This window comes from Schistocerca serialis, chromosome 3 (genome assembly GCF_023864345.2).
Source record: "Schistocerca serialis cubense isolate TAMUIC-IGC-003099 chromosome 3, iqSchSeri2.2, whole genome shotgun sequence".
Classification (NCBI taxonomy): domain Eukaryota; kingdom Metazoa; phylum Arthropoda; class Insecta; order Orthoptera; family Acrididae; genus Schistocerca; species Schistocerca serialis.
Window position 1 is genome coordinate 171,628,792 of NC_064640.1, and position 21,288 is coordinate 171,650,079.

Consider the following 21,288-nt stretch of genomic DNA (forward strand, 5'->3'; position numbering starts at 1 on the left):
TTTGTAACGCCCTGTATACTGCTACCTGTGCCTCGGGCGGTTGATAATAGGCGTTCCGAGTCGTGTGAAGTTAGCACCCCTTTTTCGAGAAATATACATTTTTTTCATAGTTCTTGATAGGTGTGCCATAGTTCTAGAGTTCTTTGTACAAAATTTCAATAGTTCTACAGAATTTAGCGAAAAAACAATATTCGAAAAAATTATCGTATCGAAAAAATTCTTTGTCAATTTCCGCAAAATATAAATAGGTGCAAGAGTTCTGAGCACAGTTCTGAACAGAACTCCAAGAGTTCTATCGAAAATCTAAGTAACATTTTTCTGTGCAGCTAATAGTTTACGAGATAATTGGGTTTTAATGAGAAAATCTTTTCACTTACTGTGAAGTTGGCACCCTTTGTTTCAAAAATAGTAATTTTTTTCAGAGTTCTTGAAAGATATACCATAGTTCTAGAGTTCTTTGTCCAAAATTTCAATAGTTCTGCAGAATTTAGAGAAGAAAACAACAATACTCGAAAAAATTTTAGTATCGAAAACATTCTTTGTCAATTTTCGCAAAAATTAAACTCGTAGAACAGTTCTGAGGACAGTTCTGAACAGAACCCCAAGAGCTCTATCGAAAATCCCAACAACATTTTTCTATGGCTATAATAGTTTACGAGATAAATTGATTTAATGTTGAACACACTTTCTCTACAGAAAATATAAATATATTCGTACAACAATTCTGATGACAGTTCTGGACACCACGTGAAGAGTTCTATCGAAAATCCTAATAGCATTTTTTTGTGCAGGTAATAGTTTAAGAGGTAATTGCAACTTAATTATGAACTCCATAACAGCTCGTACTGTGAAGCTGGCACCCTTTTTTTTCAGAAATGTTTTTTTTTCAGAGTTCTTGATAGATATGGCATAGTTCTAGAATTATTTGTACAAAATTTGTATAGTTCTGCAGAATTTAAAGAAGAAAACAACAATACTCGAAAAAAATTTCGTACAGCAAACATGCTTTATTAATTTTCCCAAAAAGTAAATTCGTACAACAATTCTGAGGGCAGTTCTGAACAGAACCCCAAGAGTTCTATCGAATATCCTAATAACAGTTTTTTGTGCAGCTAATAGGTTACGAGATAATTGAAATTTAAGGAGGAAACCTTTTCACTTACTACGAAGTTGGCACCCTTTTTTCTCAGAAATATATATTGTTTCAGAGTTCTTGATAGAAATGCCATAGTTCTAGAGTTCTTTGCACAAAATTTTAATAGTCCTGCTGAATTTAGCGAAGAAAACAACAATATTCGAAAAAAATTTCGTATCGAAAAAATTCTTTGTCAGTGTTGGCAAAAAGTAAATTCGTGCAGCTCTATCGAAAATCCTTATAACATCTTTTTGTGGCGATGATAGTTTATACGGTAACTGCTTTGATGTTAGACCCACTGTCTCCACGGAAAAAAATAAATTCGTACAACAGCTTTGATGAACAGTTCTGGATAACACCACAAGACTTCTATCGAAAATCCTAATAAAAAAATTTTGTGGTTATAGTAGTTTGTAAGGTAATTGATTAATTGTGGGGCTCACTTACTCTACAAAAATATTATGTCTATTCGTACGTTCTGGTGACAGCTCTGGATAGCATTGTAAGAGTTCTATCGAAAATACTAGTAACATATTCTGTGCAGGTAATTGTTTACTTAGTAACTGCATTTAATAAGGAATGCTTATGAGCCTTTCCCGTGAAGTTTGCACCCCTTTTACGAGAAATATACATTTTTTCGTAGTACTTGATACGTATGCTATAGTTCTAGATTTCCCTGCTCAAAACACGAACAGTTCTCTAGAATTTCGCGAAGAAAACAATAACTCGGCAAAATATTGGTATGGTAAAAATTTATTTGTCAGTTTGGGAAAAATAAATTTGTAAAACTGTTCTGTTGACAGTTATGGATAGCACCCGAAGAGTTGTATTGAACATGATAAGAACATTTTTGTGGCGATAATAGTTTATACGATAATTGTTTTAATCTGATACTCACTTTCTCTACGAAAGCAAAATTCGTAGAAAAGTTCTGATGACAGTTCTGAATGGCACCCACGGAGTTCTACCAGAAACTATAATAACATTTTTTGTGACGATGACATTATATGAGATAATTAATGTGGGACTCACTTTTGTCATGTAAAAGTAATAAATTCGTACAAAAGGTCAGATGGCATTTCTTAATAGGACCCTAAGAGTTCTACCGAAAACTGTAATAACATTATTTTGTGGGGATAACAGTTAATGAGATAATATCATTTACGAGAGACCCACTTGGTCTACATTATACCTCATAACATTTTTACGGTGCCAATAGATTATGAAATAGATTGTGTGTTCACACTGCAGAGTGTGTGCGCCGAAGTGAAACTTACTGGCAGATAAAAACTGTGTGCCAGACCGGGTCTCTAACCCCAGGCTGTGACGAAGGAATATTGTCACAATATCCTTTCTTCCAGGAGTGCTACTTCTGCAATTTTCGTAGGACAACTTCTGCGAAATTGGGAACGCAGGAGATGAGGTACTGCTGGAAGTACAGCTATGAGGACGGGTCGTAAATTCTCACTTTTATTTTGAAATATCGAAAACCGATAATCCGGATATATATTCTACTAAATACAAAAAGTCTAAATGTTCAGCACTGTACAAATGCCAGTACACCTTCTTAAGACTGACTGTAGTAACTGTAGGTGGAAGCATGAGATGTGCACGCTTAGATGATTCAAAGAGAGAAGGCTCGTCAGTGCAAAACAAACAGATGGCTGAGAGAGCAGATACATTCACACGCGCCACTAACCAGATGGTGTCACACCTGTCTAGAAGCATACCAGAGGTACAATGAGCTGTGGTGGAGTGCTGTTGGCGTGGTTACTATGCAGCTTACTTAATGGGCACCAATACACCGTTATATTAAGGTACAATACTTGAGAAACAATGTCATTCACACACACTGAGTTCCTTATCACTCAGTTCTAGACTAAATTACCGGCCTAGTGATAAGCAGCCTATGTACCTCACTGACTACATATCTTCGTGTTATAAGAAAAAAAGAGAAAAATACCAAGGGACACAAAATATGAATCTGGATAAACCGGAAATCCGGATTAGTGAGGACCAAATAAACGAGATTCTTGTGTACAAATTTCGAACTCCTTATTAACGTTAATACTGTATCCCCTCAACATAATAACACCTCTATCAGCCATGTACTGAATTAGGATTGAAACATACTACTTAGTTCGTTTGTACAATATATTCATTTAAATATACTTACATTTCTATACATTGTAAAGACTTTTGACTCTCACTGTAGTGTAACTCATCAAACTTCCACACTTCCTTTCTAACTAGAAAAAATGTTTGCAACAATATTAAAGACAGAAATTTCAAATTTATTCGTTACACACAGCACACGTTTTTATGTATCCTAGCGTCTGGTGATGTTACCACCTAACTTTCATCCATGAGGGTCCTGGGCAATTTTTAGCTGTTAGTGGATCCTGGATGTCATGAGAGCCCAAAACAGTTACTGTTTTACGTAATAAAATTCATCTGGTTCTTCCTGATTCTAAAAATATGCGCTTCATGTACAGTACCTCGTCATTCTCGTGCTTAAATGTCACTTTGTTTAATTTAGGCGCGCCGCGCGGGATTAGCCGAACGGTCTTAGGCGCTGCAGTCATGGACGGTGCGGCTGGTCCCGGCGGAGGTTCGAGTCCTCCCTCGGGCATGGGTGTGTGTGTTTGTCCTTAGGATAATTTAGGTTAAGTAGTGTGTAATCTTAGGGACTGGTGACCTTAGCAGAAGTCCCATAAGATTTCACACACTTTTGAACATTTGAACATTTAATTTGGGCGCCGCAGTTTCCGTACAACCTCGTTTATGTAATATCTTTGAAGAACCTGTCGACTGTCGTATGTGCAGGAAAAATGTTTACATGGCATAAAACAAAATCAGAATGCGTTTCAACAGTTGCAATATGTTTTAATGGTGGAGTAAAAATGGTTCAAATGCATCTGAGTACTATGGGACTTTACTTCTGAGGTCATCAGTCCCCAAGAACTTAGAACTACTTAAACCTAACTAACCTAAGGACACCACACTCATCCATGCCCGAGGCAGGATTCGAACCTGCGACCGAAGCGGTCGCGCGGTTCCAGACTGTAGCGCCTAGAACCGCTCGGCCACTCCGGCCGGCCTGATGGAGTGAAGATTAAAAACAATGAGCAGAAGAGGCATCAAAACTAGGAACAACATGAAAATTGTGCTGGTATGGGCGGACAGGCAACATGTCACATAAACTGAAAAAGCTGCTGAAAGCATGAAAAAGGAGGCCAGAATAACAAAGAAAAGAAGCAAAACTAAAGAAAATGAAAAGGACGTGAAAGATAACAAGATTATGGAGCAGGAATGGTTTGCAATGTCGTCATAGAGAAGAAAATGACATACAAATCTTTAGTTTCAATTTTCTGTAATCAACGTGTTTGCATACAGAGATACTGTTACCAGTATCTCATCCAATATTAAAGCTACATAAACAAAGCTATGGATGAATAATAATAAAGTGCTTGCCTACACACTGAACCACATTATTCAACAATGGATTAAATATTTTAAGTTGCACTATGTCATATTATGTTCTTAAATTATTAGGAGAAAAAATTGACTATTAAAATACATTGTTTTTAAAATAATCAAAACATGAGACTGTTAAATATTAGTGGCTTGCTGTTTCCACAAGGTAATAATTCAAAGAATAAAATTTGTTTTTTATCTTTTATTTGGAATAGTGTGTAAGTACATTGACCCTAAAATAACAATTACGTGTAATTCAGCATGTAAGAAAAACATCAATATTCACTGCACAATGTATTCCACAGATTTACAATGTATTTCACCTAGAGCTCACTAAATACCTATTCTTTGATAAAAGTTTCATTCCTGAATCTATTGACAGTCTTGCATTATTAAATTTCAACGTACCAGTAGAAACTACAGGCCGTGATGTACAGGTCCCCTTAACAGCTCTTCTTCAGAATACACTAAAACCCAGAAGGAAATACATATGTAGGGAATTCAGTAATAAATAAGCATAGAATTTATGAGGTGTGAAACAACTAAGAAAAATAAGTACAAAAAAATATATACGTGAAATTTAGGGCATAAAATGCTCTTATTCTAGTAACTACAACAGGAGGGCTGTGGTTCTAGAAACAAAGATACTAAGAATTAACATAAGAGCTGTATTTGTAATATTTAGATATCAACTTTTAGCAATTGCTTACCTTATAAAGCAAAGTTCCTATGTAGGAACTACTTGTTTCGTCTCGTCAGTCTTGTAGCTGCCATTTGAAAACTTTCCTGTCTTGACAAACATGAACAGGTGTGGAGAAATTATCGTTTCTTTTGAAACTCTCTATACATCTTTATACAACTCATCTTACTGCTTCCAGTAGGTTCCATCGAAGACATATGCCGTGTAGTGTCTGATGGAGCTATTATAATGAATGGCACCAACAAGAGTGTACTCTTGATTGTTGACTACGATTTCTTTCGTGATCGTTTGCAACACACATTTCTTCCTTTGATTTGGAGGAAACTGATCTTCAGTTAGTGGGCAAGTTGTTGTACTAGTATCCATCATCAAGTAGCATCCAAATCTCTTTTCTTCGAGTGGTTCTCCTTTACATTTCTTGCATTTTATGATAGTCTATAGACCTCCATTTGTTGCATCTACAGCCTCTTGCATGAAATTATGACCAAGTCTGAAAAGCACATATGTATCAACGGAAATATAATGTAGTTTCACACAGCGTGAATTTAGGCACGTCAGACACTATATCTTTTTGTTGCAAATCGGGATATTTTTTAATATTGTCTCGTATAATTCCCCAACATTCGACTATGCATTCAGAGACAATATTTTTCGAGAGATTACTCCTTTTTTTTAGGAATGGTATCACTTATAAAATATCAAATCTCTGCTTAAAATGCTGGGAGTTCATAATTTTTTTCTCCAAAACATCGAAAGCCACATCCAAAAATGGAGGGCTCACCATTTGAATGGTACTTTTGAAAAAATCACTGAGTGATATTGCTTGCATGAATAAGGTCATCGAAGAATCGAAACCGCACGTTCCCTTCAAGTTGTAGGTAGCAAATTTGCATTTGCTTGAGGACCCATTTGGGAAAAGTGGCAAATTAATGTCTATGAATTTCTTAGTCCAATTCCAGTTTGAGAAATCATCTAAGTAGTTTTTCTTGCTCTTAGTTTGCATGCTCGATGTGACAATTATTTCATTTTGAAGCTTTTTCAGCATTGCACTCTCCTCCATTTAATTGTTACAGGTCTCTCGGTTTTCTTCTGTTTTCGAACCACAGGATGAAATTTCAGTGACATCCCTGTTGAAGTATGGTTCTCGATAGTCTTTTATGAAATGAAATATCTCTTTAGAGTCCAAATTCGGCAGTACATTATTATCTGAAGAGCACTGAAAACACCCACTATCACTCTTGACTGAGAGACTGTTGTTCTCCGCATTCATAACAAGTGAGCTCGAAGTAGGAGAAAATGTGTATTCAAAACTATTAAAAATTTTGTTTAACTCTGTCTCATTGCCATCATCGTGTTGGGTCTCACTTCGTAAGGTGTTGTTCAGCGTGCTCTCAGAATTATCAAGGATATGATTGCTTTTGGGGTTTGTTATCTTCAGCTTCTTATTTTTTCCTCTCCAGTTTTCTTCTTCATGGTAAGGCAATGATGCTTCAGTTGGTTTGTGCTTCACAGCTTGCTTTTAATCTTGTTTTTCCATCATAAGAGGCGCTAACACTTTTGTTTCCTCACGCAGCCACTTCAAATGTTGAAAAATGAATTTGTCTACTCGTAAAGGCAGCTTGTCAAAGCCCATTGTCTTTAATTTTGAAAATTATCCTTCAGTTGCCGCTGACGAACGAATAGGTAGAGGAATATGGAAAGAAGGCTACATCACAGCTGTCCACAGTGGTATATAGTACATCAACTCTTTCAGCATCTCTGTAGCATTAGGAATGTTGTACAGATTCACATCAAAGAGATTGTCATCCTTAGTCTGATTCGCGATGACTTGAGCTTCATTGTAGGTACGTTTTGCCCTATCAATCCACGGGTTTGCAGTAGATTCCTTAGAGTTCAAAATTGATTCCAAAAGACAGTCATCATTGTTTTCAACATCATCAGTTTTCTTGTCATCATCTTTCTTTTCTTCAATATATGAATGACGTGGACCACCTCTGATAATGTAATCAAGGAGGTGCTGATGTTCCATTGATGAATATTCTTGACTGCACTTATCAGTACCCAGATGTTCACTCAACGCAACAGCCAAAAGTGAGCGCAAAACACTTTCAATATCACGAAAATCTGTCATCATGTAAATATGGGCCAAAACTCAAAGATACAGTTGTTTGACTTGTGATTTACCTCTTGAGAAGCATTTCCACCTCGAAATCATGACCATAAAATGGTTCAAATCTATCCTAAAACAACACGAGGGTAGAATTACTCTTTCATGCAAAACAATATGACTGTAACACCTATTCAAATAATCTGTTAAGTCCGAGCAATTGGCTATTGCTCTAGAAATGGCAACCAACAAAGCCTTACCAAAATCAGTTACCATGATTTTTTTGTCTGGGAGCTCAAAATCTGACGATTTCCATAAAGAAAAATGACAAAATTGATGCGTCATACCTAGAGGATATCATCTGATGAGTTGGGCAACTGATTGATGATCCATTGACGATATTTGGATCTTTACTAGTAACGTTTACTTTGCGGATGCACATGTACTGATACAGGTATATTTAGTTTGACTTAATTTCCACACAGTCAGCCCTGTTTGACAGATCCTCAAATCGTGAAATAACTCGAAATGCAATGCCACCTGTAGCATCTACTGAATCGTATACACTGCTATTGATTTGATGACAGTATTTGTGCAACTGACTGTGACCTTTCAGCCAATATATACAGAAGAATGGGTCCAATCCGATTGCGTAAATTTCGTCCCGATGGGTTGTATTTTTTGCGATCTGCAGGTTTTCAACAGGCATACTAGTTATTATACCAAATCGTTTGTCCCTTTCCTCTTCTTTAGTCTTTCTCAAGACATCAGCATTTGGTAAATTTGGAGGAATCATGTCTCCGAAAGACATATTTTTCGCTTCATAATTTCGCCAAAGAGCTGCAGGAATCCTGTTATCAACCAATTTAGCAGCTACCTGTTGTCTTCTCGTGCCACGAAGTTGTCTTCTTTTTAGGTGATTCCAATCGTCTGAAAAGTTTGAAAGTCTGCAGTTCAGAATAATGACGTTGTCCTTTTTTGCATCTACAGAGCAATCCCTTCGAAAGTGGCTCCGCATTCTGTACATCTTCCTTTGATCTTCAAGAAGTACTTTGAACTTGAACTTTCACACACTTTCGCATATTTGAAAGAAAAGGCACATGGAATTTTATGAAGTTCATAAATTTTATCAGCCATCAAATCGGTCCATTGCCCTATTTCCAGTTTTGAAGGCTTTCCAAGTTTCATCTTTGTTGGTTTTATGGTAGACCATTTTTCTGCTGGCAGTAGTAAGTCGAATTGCTTTGTCATGTCCTTGTAGCACGAAAAACCAAAAACATTCCACAACTCATCTTTGCTGTCGTCGTCTTTTTCTTCAACGAAACATTCCAGCCTGAAGGGTTTCTAACAAAAGTAAGCAGATCATGACGATCTTCTTTAATTGTTGTGTAAATATGTTTGAAGACATTTTCGAGCCGATGTCGGCCATGGCATCGGACAGTTTTTGGAAGACCGGATGAGACGGAGTTAGCTGAATGCCTCTGTCATCGATTACTTTAAATTCCTCCATGCTGAGAAGACGTTTCAATTCTGTTAGGTTGTACATTTTCATGGGTATGGCTTCGCACGACGCGGCGCGTGCCTCCCAAAAAGTGCAGCTGTTGTTGTCATTAGCTTTGATGCTACCGCGAGAAGCTTTGATGCTACCTCTATTGTAACTGCAACGCTGACGTCACTTGCCGATTGTTTAAAAGAAGCAGTTCACGTGTTCATTGTTTCCAGATGTAGTGCCACGACTTTTGCATTGTTGCTGTGTTTTGTTTATTATTTTTTGGTCTTGAGAGGTCTCAGGGACGTATCATAGTTCTCATTATCCTTCCGACGGCCCCATCTGTTCAAATTGATACATGTCAAAATTTTCTGTAAATTACTTTTCAACAATTTGCAGTATTGGCGCCTTCTCGTTAATAGCTTCCCTTCTCCGTATGCCTTTCATTGTTGTGTGATTCTGTAAATTACTTATCAACAACTGGGAGCACTGGCACCTTCTCGTTATAGCTTCCTTTCTCTGTATGCCTTTCGTTGTATGATTCAGTATCGACGCTAATCCTCTCTTGATGAGATATGAGCCGATTGCTAGTTTTTATCCACTGTGCCCTTTCGTATTTCATTTCAGCAATTAATTTATTTGTTTATCAACGTAGTAAGTAGTACAAAACTAATCCAGAATGTAAAATGCACTTAAATTGTGTTTGAACTGTTTAACCTTCAGTGTCCGCTGTCTGAACGTCAAATATCAAATTAATACACTGTGCCTGGTTGCGTTATTTTATAGGAATTTTATTAATTTAAGTGGGATGTACTTGATCATGCTGAAGAAATCCAAAGCATATAGTTCGAAGAGGATAATATTATTTGAAATTTACTTGGACCGATAGGCGCAGCCAAAGTAGCCTTTGTGATGCTGTAATTGCCTCATAGATGATATTTGTCTATTGTAGTTTTGTATTTCAGTCAGCATTTTGAGAGCATTAAAGCTTCATTTCAGCGTAAGAGACGGGTAAAATCAATAGATGTTATTGAACTGAAAGCCTTAATCAGTCTCTTGTATTTAATTGTTGTTAACAAAAGCAACAGAGAAAGCCTGGAAGATCTGTGTGGAACTGATGGGGATGGCACTGAAAAATTTCACCTCGCAAATGAACATAAAACGTTTCAAATTTATTGTGAAGTGCCTTAGCTTTTACAGTCGCGCTATTCGTGATGAAAGGAGACAATTAGACAAGCTAACAGCAATTCGGGAAATATTTACTGTGTTTGTACGCAACTACCAGAAATCTTATACCCTTGGAGAAAATGTTACAGTAGACAAAAAGCTGGAAGGATTCTGTGGAAGGTACAGTTTTTGCCAATATGTACCTATCAAAACAAACAAGTATGGATTTAAAATCTATGCTTTTGTGGATTCTTAAGTATTTTACCTGTACAATTTGGAAATATACGCTGTGTTGCAACCAGAAGGATTTACCAACTGAGCAATAAACATTTTGATGTTGTTCTGTGACTGTGTAAACCTACATATCAGTCAAGTCGAAATGTGAAAGCGGACAACTGGTTTACTAGTACCGGAATGATAATAGAGCTATGAAGGGAGAATTTTTCTTTTGTTGGCACGATGAAGAAAAACAACCGTGAGATTTCTCTAGAGTTTGCTATCAGTAAAAGAAGGGCTGCCCACAGTTCCTTTTTTGACTTCCATAAGACTGAGCTCTAGTTTCCTCCGTACCTAAAAAGGGGAAGTGTGTGATCCTGGCATCACGTTTGCATGAAGATAATTCGATAGATGCTGACACTGTAGATAAATGGAAGCCATCCATCGAAAATGTTACAATAGCGTTAAGTGTCGTATTTTCACAGCGGATAAGCTGAATGCTTTGTACAACGCTGCAAGAAATGTGCGCCGCTGGTCAATGGTTATATTTTTGTAATGATCAGTACGGTTGGAATCTATGCACAAGTGATTTTTTGTGGCAACAGTAAGAATTGTATCAGAAGGAAAGTGTTCCTGAATCAGCTGTTATACATTGTTGTTTTCTTCGCTATATTCTGCAGAACTATTCAAATTTTGTACAAATAAATCTAGAACTATGCCATACCTAAATAAATGCATAAATAAATAAATAAATAAATAAATAAATAAATATCTATCAAGAACTCTGAAAAAAATATACATTTCTGAAGAAAAGGGTGCCAACTTCACAGTAAGTGAAAAGATTTTCTCCTTAAATTACAATTATCTCGCAAAATATTAGCTGCACAAAAAAATGTTATTTGGACTTCCGATAGAACTATTGGGGCTCTGTTCAGAACTGTCTTCAGAACTGTTGTAGGAATTTACTTTTTGCGAAAATCGACAAAAAATGGTTTCTATACCACAATTTTTACGAGTACTGTTGTTTTCTTCGCAAAATTCTGCATAACTACTGAAATTTTGTGCAAAGAACTCTAGAACTATGACTTATCTATCAAGAACCCTGAAAAAAATATATATTTCTCAAAAAAAGGGTGCCAGCTTTACAGTAGGAGCTCTGATGGAGTTCTTAATTAAGTTGTAATTACCTCTTAAACTATTACCTGCACAAAAAAATGCTACTAGGATTTTCGATAGAACTCTTCACGTAGTGTCCAGAACTGTCATCAGAACTGTTGTACGAATATTTTTATATTTTCTGTAGAGAAAGTGTGCCCCACATTAAATCAATTTATCTCAAACAATTATAGCCATAGAAAAATGTTATTGGGATCTTCGATAGAGCTCTTGGGTTTCTGTTCAGAACTGCCCTCAGAACTGTCGTACAAGTTTAATTTCTGCGAAAATTGACAAAGAATGTTTTAGATACAAAAATTTTTTCGAGTATTGTTGTTTTCTTCTCTAAATTCTGCAGAACTATTGAAATTTTGGACAAAGAACTCTAGAACTATGGCATATCTATCAAGAACTCTAAAAAAAATACATTTCTGAAAAAAAGGGTGCCAACTTCACAGTAAGTGAAAAGATTTTCTCCTTAAATTGCAATTATCTCGTAAACTATTAGCTGCACAAAAAAATGTTATTTGGATTATAGATAGAACCCTTGGAGTTCTGTTCAGAACTATGCTCAGAACTGTTGCACTTATTTACAATTTGCGGAAATTGACAAAGAATGTTTTCGATACGAAATTTTTTTCGAGTATTGTTGTTTTCTTCGTTACATTCTGCAGAACTACTGAAACTTTGTGCAAAGAACTCTAGAACTATGGCACATCTAACAAGAACTGTGAAAAAAATGTATATTTCTCGAAAAAGGGGTGCTAACTTCACACGACTCAGTCTGCTGCGTCCCTATATAAATACAGCCGAGAGGCAGTGGTGGAACACATATCGCGCCGAGATAACAAACTGTCCACTTCCTTCCAACGTCCGCGTGCGTTGTGCCTAGGATGACGTCAGAGCTGAGGAGACTTGAATGCGTTTTCGACAAAAGTAGGAAGTTAGCTCGCGAGGACTGTACACCGTCCTGGACCTCTTAGATATCGCGGAAGTAACTGTTTGTGTGCCGCCCATAATGTTGACAGAACCTCGTCGCAAGTTGCGAGATTATTTTCCGCTTTTAAGGTAAGCAAATAATTTTTGGTGATTAGACCCTTTTAATTGGAACTTCCCGTAGAGGTCGTTTCTGAACCGTTAATTGTACTTTTTCCGATAAGGATATCAGTGACAATACTAATAGATATTTTGTGCATATGAACTTCTAAGGTACATACTAATCAGTTACAAGTCAAAACTTTTATTTGTGGTCATAATTCTGAATCCCACCGAGTAAACGCTAGATAGGACCATTTTCTTTTAGTGAGCACAAAGAGTAATGTAGCCTTGCAGACTGGAAATTATGGTCAGTATGTTGTCCATCGCTTTATGCTGGCCGCAGAAGAAGTTTTCAGGCTTATGTAGATGGCGAAGGTAGGTAGAAAGCGGGCACAGACAATTTAAAGTTTTTTCATAACGACGTAGCGAAAAACACAGACCATTTGATTAGCATCAGCTGCCCCACAACTGGTGCATCTGCCGGGAAAATGAAATGTGAAAGTGATCGGCAAAAAAACAGGGAAATCGGCAGGCACTAATAGGATATCGAAGTGAAATATGCCGAAACCAGCGCTAGAAATTTGTTAAGATTTGCTCATGAGTGTGGAAACTAAATTGTGAATGTTAACTACAGTAACGTTGAACGTGACGGAAAGATGTAAGAAGCCAACACTACATCGCGGCTACCGCCGACGCTGAGGTTAGAAGGTGCATCATTGCGGAGCTGCTTGGACCTGCAAGTTACCTGCAAGCTACTCATCGTTGCCGAGCCCCTCCCCCTCCTGGAGCTACTGCAGTAGGCGATACCCCCGCCATCCTCGCCGCCATAGCTGCTGCTGCTGCCTGTTGCGAGCTAACACTCCAAAGATGTTCGGGCTCACATGCGGTTCCTCTTCGTCGAAATGACTTGGCTCAAACTCGTCTAGGGGTTGAACCACATGTGTCGCATTAAACACCCTAAATTAGACACTTGTGACCCTTTGGTTAAACTGCCTGGCTGATGGCAAGTTTTCGAAATGTAAAGTTAGCATAACATATAATAACAGTAATAATAATATCGGGATACAAATTAACGACCCATAAAGGATGTAGGCCACACAGTTGCAATTTTGTTAGAATATTGTTTATTCAGAAAGCAAACTAATAGCGAAAGTAGTCGTATTTAGAGTTACTATTACACTCGAGCGCATATCCATTTGACACAGTTCGATCATTCACAATCTCATCGCGAATTACACGTTCGATACCCCACCTAGTTAACTATGCGAAAAGTTAGAGTTCACACCAGGCGCGCGACTGCTCACCGCTCGCAGACTAAGTCCCGCCATACCACACAACGCGAAATTTTCTAAGTCGTTTCACTTCCTAGCTGCCTAAAGACCAATTGTCCACTTTCGTGTCTCGATTCGAACAGTACCATTTGGTGTCTCCCGCCCTTTGGTGTCTCGACCAGAACTGCCCTCTGTCCGTCTCCGACCGCGTTTCCCACACGCCGAACAACTTCGCTCAACTGATTGGTTCAGTTCCCTTTCCTGAAGCCGTCCATCTGATTGGCTACAGCTTATTCTACATTACTTTACATTTTAACATATTTAAATAATCTAAGCGTTCTAAATAAAGTAACAATGATATCCATTACATAATAAATGTTAAATTCTTTTACAGATAACCAATACAATTTCCTTCTTAACTTTGAATGCCACGGCCAGTAGCCTTGGACCAATGTGCTTTCTGATAAATAAATAAAGAACAAAAATAACAATTATTCACTAAATTTTACAAAAAAATATTCTATTGCCTAATGATTCAATAAGGTGTCATGCTGTCATCGTTCAATGTGTTTTGTGTGGAGGAAATGATGAACTGATGCTTAATTGAAAATACTGATAACTTAAATTTACTATATCTTTTAAACAAATAAAATTACAGAGTTGATATTTACAACGTTTGTTACTTTAAAGATACGCTTCTATATGAAATGTCGATCGTTAAGATCGACCAAAGCGTTTAGATTTTAGCATTGAGGTCTTTGTTACAAAACTTGTTAATTTCACTTTAACAGTAAGTACTAAACTATTATAGATATGATTAGTATTCAAGTTTTATCAGGATCACCATAAAAATTTATGGAGGATGGCAGATTAAAATTACTGTGGCTTAATTTCCTGCATTACTACAGAATTAAATAATTTTCACAAATGTTTCCTTTTATGGACGATCTTAGGACCGCCTCATTTAACGCTGCTGCGTCTCCTCGGCCATATTCCCTATGATGTAGGTTTTCGTCTGTCTCACTCGCACACTACAGCGCTTAGGCCTCAATGATGATGATGATGAAGTCCCATACTCCTCTAGTGGAGGTGGTTTGCCATTGCCTTCCTCCGGCCGTAATGAGGATGAGTACGATACAACAACACCCAGGCATCTCGAGGCTGGTGAAAATCCCTGACCCCGCAGTGAATCGAACCCGGGACCCCGTGCCCGGGAAGCGAAAACGCTACCACGAGACCACGAGCTGCGGACAAGGCCTTAATAGACAATAGATGGCTGTGAATCTCCCCATCTCGCGGTGAATCTGCGCCCTTTGTGGCACGCGGTCCTGGCCGACAGGGTTCGTTTCACAATTCCTGTAGGCTGACTCATTCAGCCATATATTTAAATGAGAGCGCAATGCTGGTTAACTCAAAAAAATGGTTCAAATGGCTCTGAGCACTATGGGACTTAACCTCTGTGGTCATCAGTCCCCTAGAACTTAGAACTACTTAAACCTAACTAACCTAAGGATATCACACACATCCATGCCCGAGGCAGGATTCGAACCTGCGACCGTAGCGGTCACGCGGTTTCAGACTGTAGCTCCTAAAACCGCTCGGCCACCCGGTCCGGCACTGGTTAACTCACCCTACATTACGTCGCAATGCGTCGCTTCACGATTGCTGGCGCAGCACGCCAGCATCGCTCGTCAGGGTCAAGCTGTTAAGTCAAGAACGTTTAAAGTATTTGTTGACTGCTTCTAAAAGGCTATTAAAATGGATTCTAATAATAAGGATGATGTTAAAATTAAGATGGAAGCAGTCCCTGATGATAAAACCTCAGAATAAGAAATTGAAATTATTAAGAATTGTTCCGTCAAAGTAATAAATCCAATATCTGAAGGTGAAAGTGGAACCGAAGGTAAAATTCAATGTTACTGCGAAGTTGGAACCAATTTAGATTATGAAATAATTGAAGAAAAAAGAAAAAAAATAGAATCCATAGAGTTATCTGGTAATGAAACTTAGTTCAATATTTCTGAAGTTCATCCGAGCAAGGGAATGCTAGAAATCCTTTAAAATCGGTTTGAATGCCAAGTGGAAAGGCAGAGGCACCAAATTGGAATGAATTATTGCTTTCTAAACTTGAATAAATCATAAAGAGCTGAACAATAACATGTAATCCAGTAGTAAACTCTTAATTAAGACTGAATCTAGTAACGAAGAACTAATGGATGAAATCAACTCAAAACTAAATTGCTTAAATTATAATAATGTTTCTAACCACCACAGTCTGCAAGTCAAAGTAGGGCAACAGATAACTAAATTGGAGAGTATTTTCAAAACCGAAATTCCTGAAATTCGTAAAGATTTCAAAGACGCAGATGATTTTATGGTAGGAAGATTATCAGAAATGATAGGGAAAGAATCCAAACTTTGTTCTAGTCGATTTCATTAAGTAATTAATAAATGAAATACTGGACAGGAGTATATAAGAAAGTAAAATCTGACTTTGAAACTTTGTGAAAATTTTGTAAAAATTTTTCTGACAGAGGGGAGGCAGTAGAACTACAAGTAGAAAAACTAAACACTAGTATTACGAATATTGAAAATAGAATAACCTGTGATAGCTCTTGTAATTTCACTGTACAGAATGTTGCTTTTGTTGACGCAAAGTTTATTGTATGTCGTCAGTTTCTATGTTTAGATCCAGACAAACAAATTCAGCGGTTACAGTTCTGGAAGGATTTTGAGGATGTTTTTCCAAATGCATGGTCAGAACGTGAACAAATTTCTTCCATAAAAAGTCACTAGCCCACTATTAGCCAAAGTGACCCGATAGGCCTGAAACATAAATGTACGATTGTAGCAAAGTAGCAGCCACTATAGTGGCTGCGGTACAGAATATAGTAAACTGTTACTGACAGGCCCGTAAAAGGGTTCGTATATCGCGATAACCGTAGGGACGGGGGGAGGGGGGGGGGGGCGAGAAGCTTATTTAGCGTCCTCCAGAAATAGTTAGACTTCACTTTTGCTTATCCCAGTGCTAAAGAATAGCGGTTCAAATGGCTCTAAGCACTGTGAGACTTAACATCTGAGGTCATCAGTCGCCTAGACTTAGAACTACTTAAACCTAACTAACCTAAGGACATCACACACATCCATGCCCGAGGCAGGATTCGAACCTGCGACCGTAGCAGCCGCGTGGTTCCGGACTGAAGCGCCTAGAACCGCACGACCATAAGCGATAGTGTAGGGCACGTGTAGTAACTGGTATGAATAAAAGATTGAAAGGTATCGAGTGACATAGTCGAGTGCGTGTGGCGGTTCTTACTAACGATTAAAAAGGTTTTTGGTTTGCCAGAACACGTGTTTCGGGGTAGCGGCCCAATAACTGAGGAAGGGTGGAGACAGTAGCATACGAATTTACAGTCTGTGCCAGTGACAGGCAATGGGATTTTCACATTTGGCATATTTGGGGCAGCCGTGTAGGGGTATGGGGTATATATTCTGCATAGGAGCCGATAAATGAAAAGAAATGTTTGTTAATGTTTGTTAAAAGGTCTCTGCTGGTAACAGGTTGGGGTTGAGCCTAGGTTGCAGTCCCAACTGCATGATAGAACGTAGATTGTTGACATGTAGCTGAAATGAATGCGTATTACACTGAAACGCCAAAGAATTTGGTATAGCAATGCATATTCAAATACAGAGATATGTAAACAGGCAGAATACGGCGCTGCGGTCGGTAACGCTTATGTAATACGACAAGTGTCTGCTGCTGCTACAGTGGCAGGTTATCAAGATTTAAGTGAGTTTGAATGTGGTGTTATAGTCGGCGCAAGAGCGATGGGACACAGCATCGCCGGCTGTTGTGACCGAGCGGTTCTAGGCGCTTCAGTCTGGAACCGCGCTGCTGCAGGTTCGAATCCTGCCTAAGGCATGCATGTGTGTGATATCCTTAGGTTATTTAGGTTTAAGTAATTCTAAGTCCAGGGGACTAATGACCTCAGATGTTAAGTCCCATAGTGCTTAGAGCCATTAGAACCATTTGACACAGCATCCCCGAGTTAGCGATGAATTTCGGATTTTCCCATGCGACCTTATCACAAGTGTTCCGTGAATATCAGGAATCTGGTAAAACATCAAATCTTCGATATCGCTACGGCCGGATTCAACGTGACAGAAGTGCAACCCTTTTCAGATTTCAGTGCTGGGCGATCAGCAAGTGTCAGCGTGCGAACCAGTCAACGAAACACAACCGATATGGGCTATGAAGCCGAAGGCCCACTCGTGTACCCTTGATAACTCCACGACAGAAAGCTTTAAGCCTCGCCTGGGCCCGTCAACATCGACATTGGACTGTTGATGACTGCAAACATGTTGCCTGGTCGGACGAGTCTCGTTCCAAATTGCATAGAACGAATGGGCGTGTACAGGTATGGAGACAATCTCATGAACCCATGGAACCAGCAGCATGTCAGCAGGAGGCTGTACAAGCTGGTGGAAGCTCTGTAATAGCGTGGGGAGTGTGCAGCTGGTCTGATATGAGACCCCTGATACGTCTAGATACGACTCTGACAGATGACAAGTACGTAAGCATGCTGTCTAATCACCTGCATCCATTCATGTTCATTGTGCATTCCGACGGCCTTGGGCAATTAAAGCGGGGCAATGCGACACCTCACACGTCCAGAATTGTTACAGAGTGGCTCCAGGAACACTATTCCGCTGGCCACCAAACTCCCTAGATACGAACATTACTGAGCATATCTAGGATGCCTTCAGAAGAGATCTCCACCCCCTCGTACGCTTACGGTTTTATGGACAGCCCTGCAGGAGTCATGGTGTCAGTTTCCTCCAGCACTACTTCAGACATTAGTTGAGTCCATGCGACGTAGAGTTGCGTCACTTCTGCGTGCTCGCGGGGGCCCTACACGATATTAGGCAGGTGTACCAGTTTCTTCGGCTCTTCATAGTATATAGCAGGACTTATAGCGCTATGGTTACATCTAGGTTAGCAGTCACGTTTGATAATTCCCTGTACACAGTGACTATTTTGCGCTGGACCGAGTTTTTAAGTTTTTCATATTGGTGTACCTGCTGGGTAGCTACACTACGGATTTCTCTGCTAGCAACCAGAAGATAATCTTCAATATGCGGAAGTCGCACGTACTGGCGGACGAGGGAGTTATGAGTTTGAGCAGCAAAAATTGTAGCCCGTTGGAGGGCTTTGTTCCAACGATCGGCATCAGCTGGTCGGGGGTTCCGAACATTGTCTTCAAGACGGCTCCGCCTACATCGAACCAGGAACGATTGGCGCGATGGAGCGGTATGGTTTCCGAAATATTTCGCATTTTGCAGTTGCTCTTGGGTAGTGACAAGTGGCTGTTTAATGTCCCATATAGTTCGAAGCCATCTATTCTGGCCCCGTCTCCTTATAAGGGTTTCACGTGCTATTAACCGACCAGTAATCCACTGCAGCGCTACTTCTTCTTTCAGTGTGGCTAAGCTTATGTCAGCTAATATGATTATCCGGTGATGAGCATATAGCAAGTTGTCCAACTGTTCGAACATTATGCCTGATAACGAGGGATTGTCCTGAAAGGGTGGAACACTCGTAAGACCAATAATCAGAGTAAAATTAAAACAGCATTTATAAATTATAGAGCGCAGCAATTAGTCGTCCTTATTGGTATACAGTAGTATAATGAACTCACCAACATGTGACACCTCATAACATCACAGTTATAACCAGAACGTAGAGCAAAAGTACTTAAGGGAATAGATCTGTGGCAAATTGTTAATATCCATATCTTACGCAAGAATACTGCTCATTACCCTATCAATAAATGTTAGGGAAAACCACGATCCATTGATTTAATACCACTGCAAGTCCTTTTAGCAGGAAAACAATTGAAAAATTACTAATTTCCTTTGAGGTAAGAAGGTAAAATGTGAAAATACACCGTGAAATACTTCATATTTTCCCCGATAGTGTCATTCAACCACCTGTTAGCCTAGCCGCGCGGAGTAGCCCCGCGGTCAGGGGCGCCTTGTCACGGTCAGCGCGGCTCCTCCCGTCGGAGGTTCGAGTCCTCCCTCAGGCATAGGTGTGTTGTCCTTAGCGTAAGTTAGTTTAAGTTAGATTAAGTAGTGCGTAAGCTTAGGGACCGACGACCTCAGTAGTTTGGTCCCATAAGACCTTACCACAAATTTCCAAAATTTCCACCTGTTACAGTAACTATAAACAAATTAATCTCTATAGCTAAAATTAAAGCCAGTAAAACTGAAGGACAAGACTACAAACAGCACTTTTTAAATTATCAGTTGAAATCGAGAATCGGTTACAACCTAAGTTTTCCTCTATGATGACAAAGTTGAAGAGAGAAATGTGTGTTGTCGGCCGTTCTTATGAATTCACATTTTTGAAATTATCAGAGAGCTTCATACGTCATAAAATAAGCTTGTGAAACATGAAGTTAGCAGCCTGGAGAAACACATTTGCAAAACTCTACACAGTGTAAATTAAATATAAGTGTCCACAAGAACAAAACATTCATAAATATTCTCGTCCTTTTCACAAAACTTCAGTTAAAAGAAGGGAAAGGTAGCAGTGAATTTATAATGCGTTCACAAAATACGAAAAAGGTTCACGGCTAGGATGTGGTTCTCTGCAACAGGAGCGCGTGTTTGCAAACAGCCTTCCGACTGACAGGAAAAGCGCTCGTGGATTGTATAACGGAGAAGAGATATTCGTATTTGACGTCGACAGCCATGATGGCGCTTCTCTGTAATAGGATGATGGAGGGGGTATTCTCTGCGGTGGAACGCGCGTCCTACGTGAGGGGAAAGAGCGGAGAAGTGTAACACCGCAAGGCACAGGTAGGACGTCTGTGTAAGGGGGTGGCAGAGAAGGCAGTACGCGGTATCGCTAGGAAGAGCGGCAGGGGGGTGAGGAGGCGTAACTGCGTGAAGAGAAAGCAGGGCAAAAGGGAGGGAGGGAGAGGGAGGAAGAGGGAGGGAGAGAGAGAGAGAGAGAGAGAGAGAGAGAGAGAGAGATTAAGGCACCACAGCCACGCGCTAGAGATGCGGCATGAGCTAACCGAAACTGCCTGAAAGAAGATTTATGTTTTCACACAGAGCTGACGGCACATGCTGGCTCCTTGTTGTCAACCATGTCTCCAACAGCATGTAAAACAGAATATGGCAATACTGTCTGACAGCAGGTTGAACAGCACGTACAAAGCGACACCAAATTTGAACATGAAAAGATGTTAGATTTTGTGTGGCACAACCAACCAACCAACCAACCAAGGCATAACACCCTTAGTTCAGATCGTTGCCGCTAGAGGTGACCGAGCGGTTCTAGGCGCTACAGTCATGGACTGTGCGGCTGGTCCCGGCGGAGCTTGGAGTCCTCCCTCGGGCATGGGTGTGTGTGTTTGTCTTTAGGATAATTTAGGTTAAGTAATGTGTACGCTTAGGGACTGGTGGCCTTAGCAGTTAAGTACCATAAAATTTCACACACATTTGAACATCTGGAACCGCGCG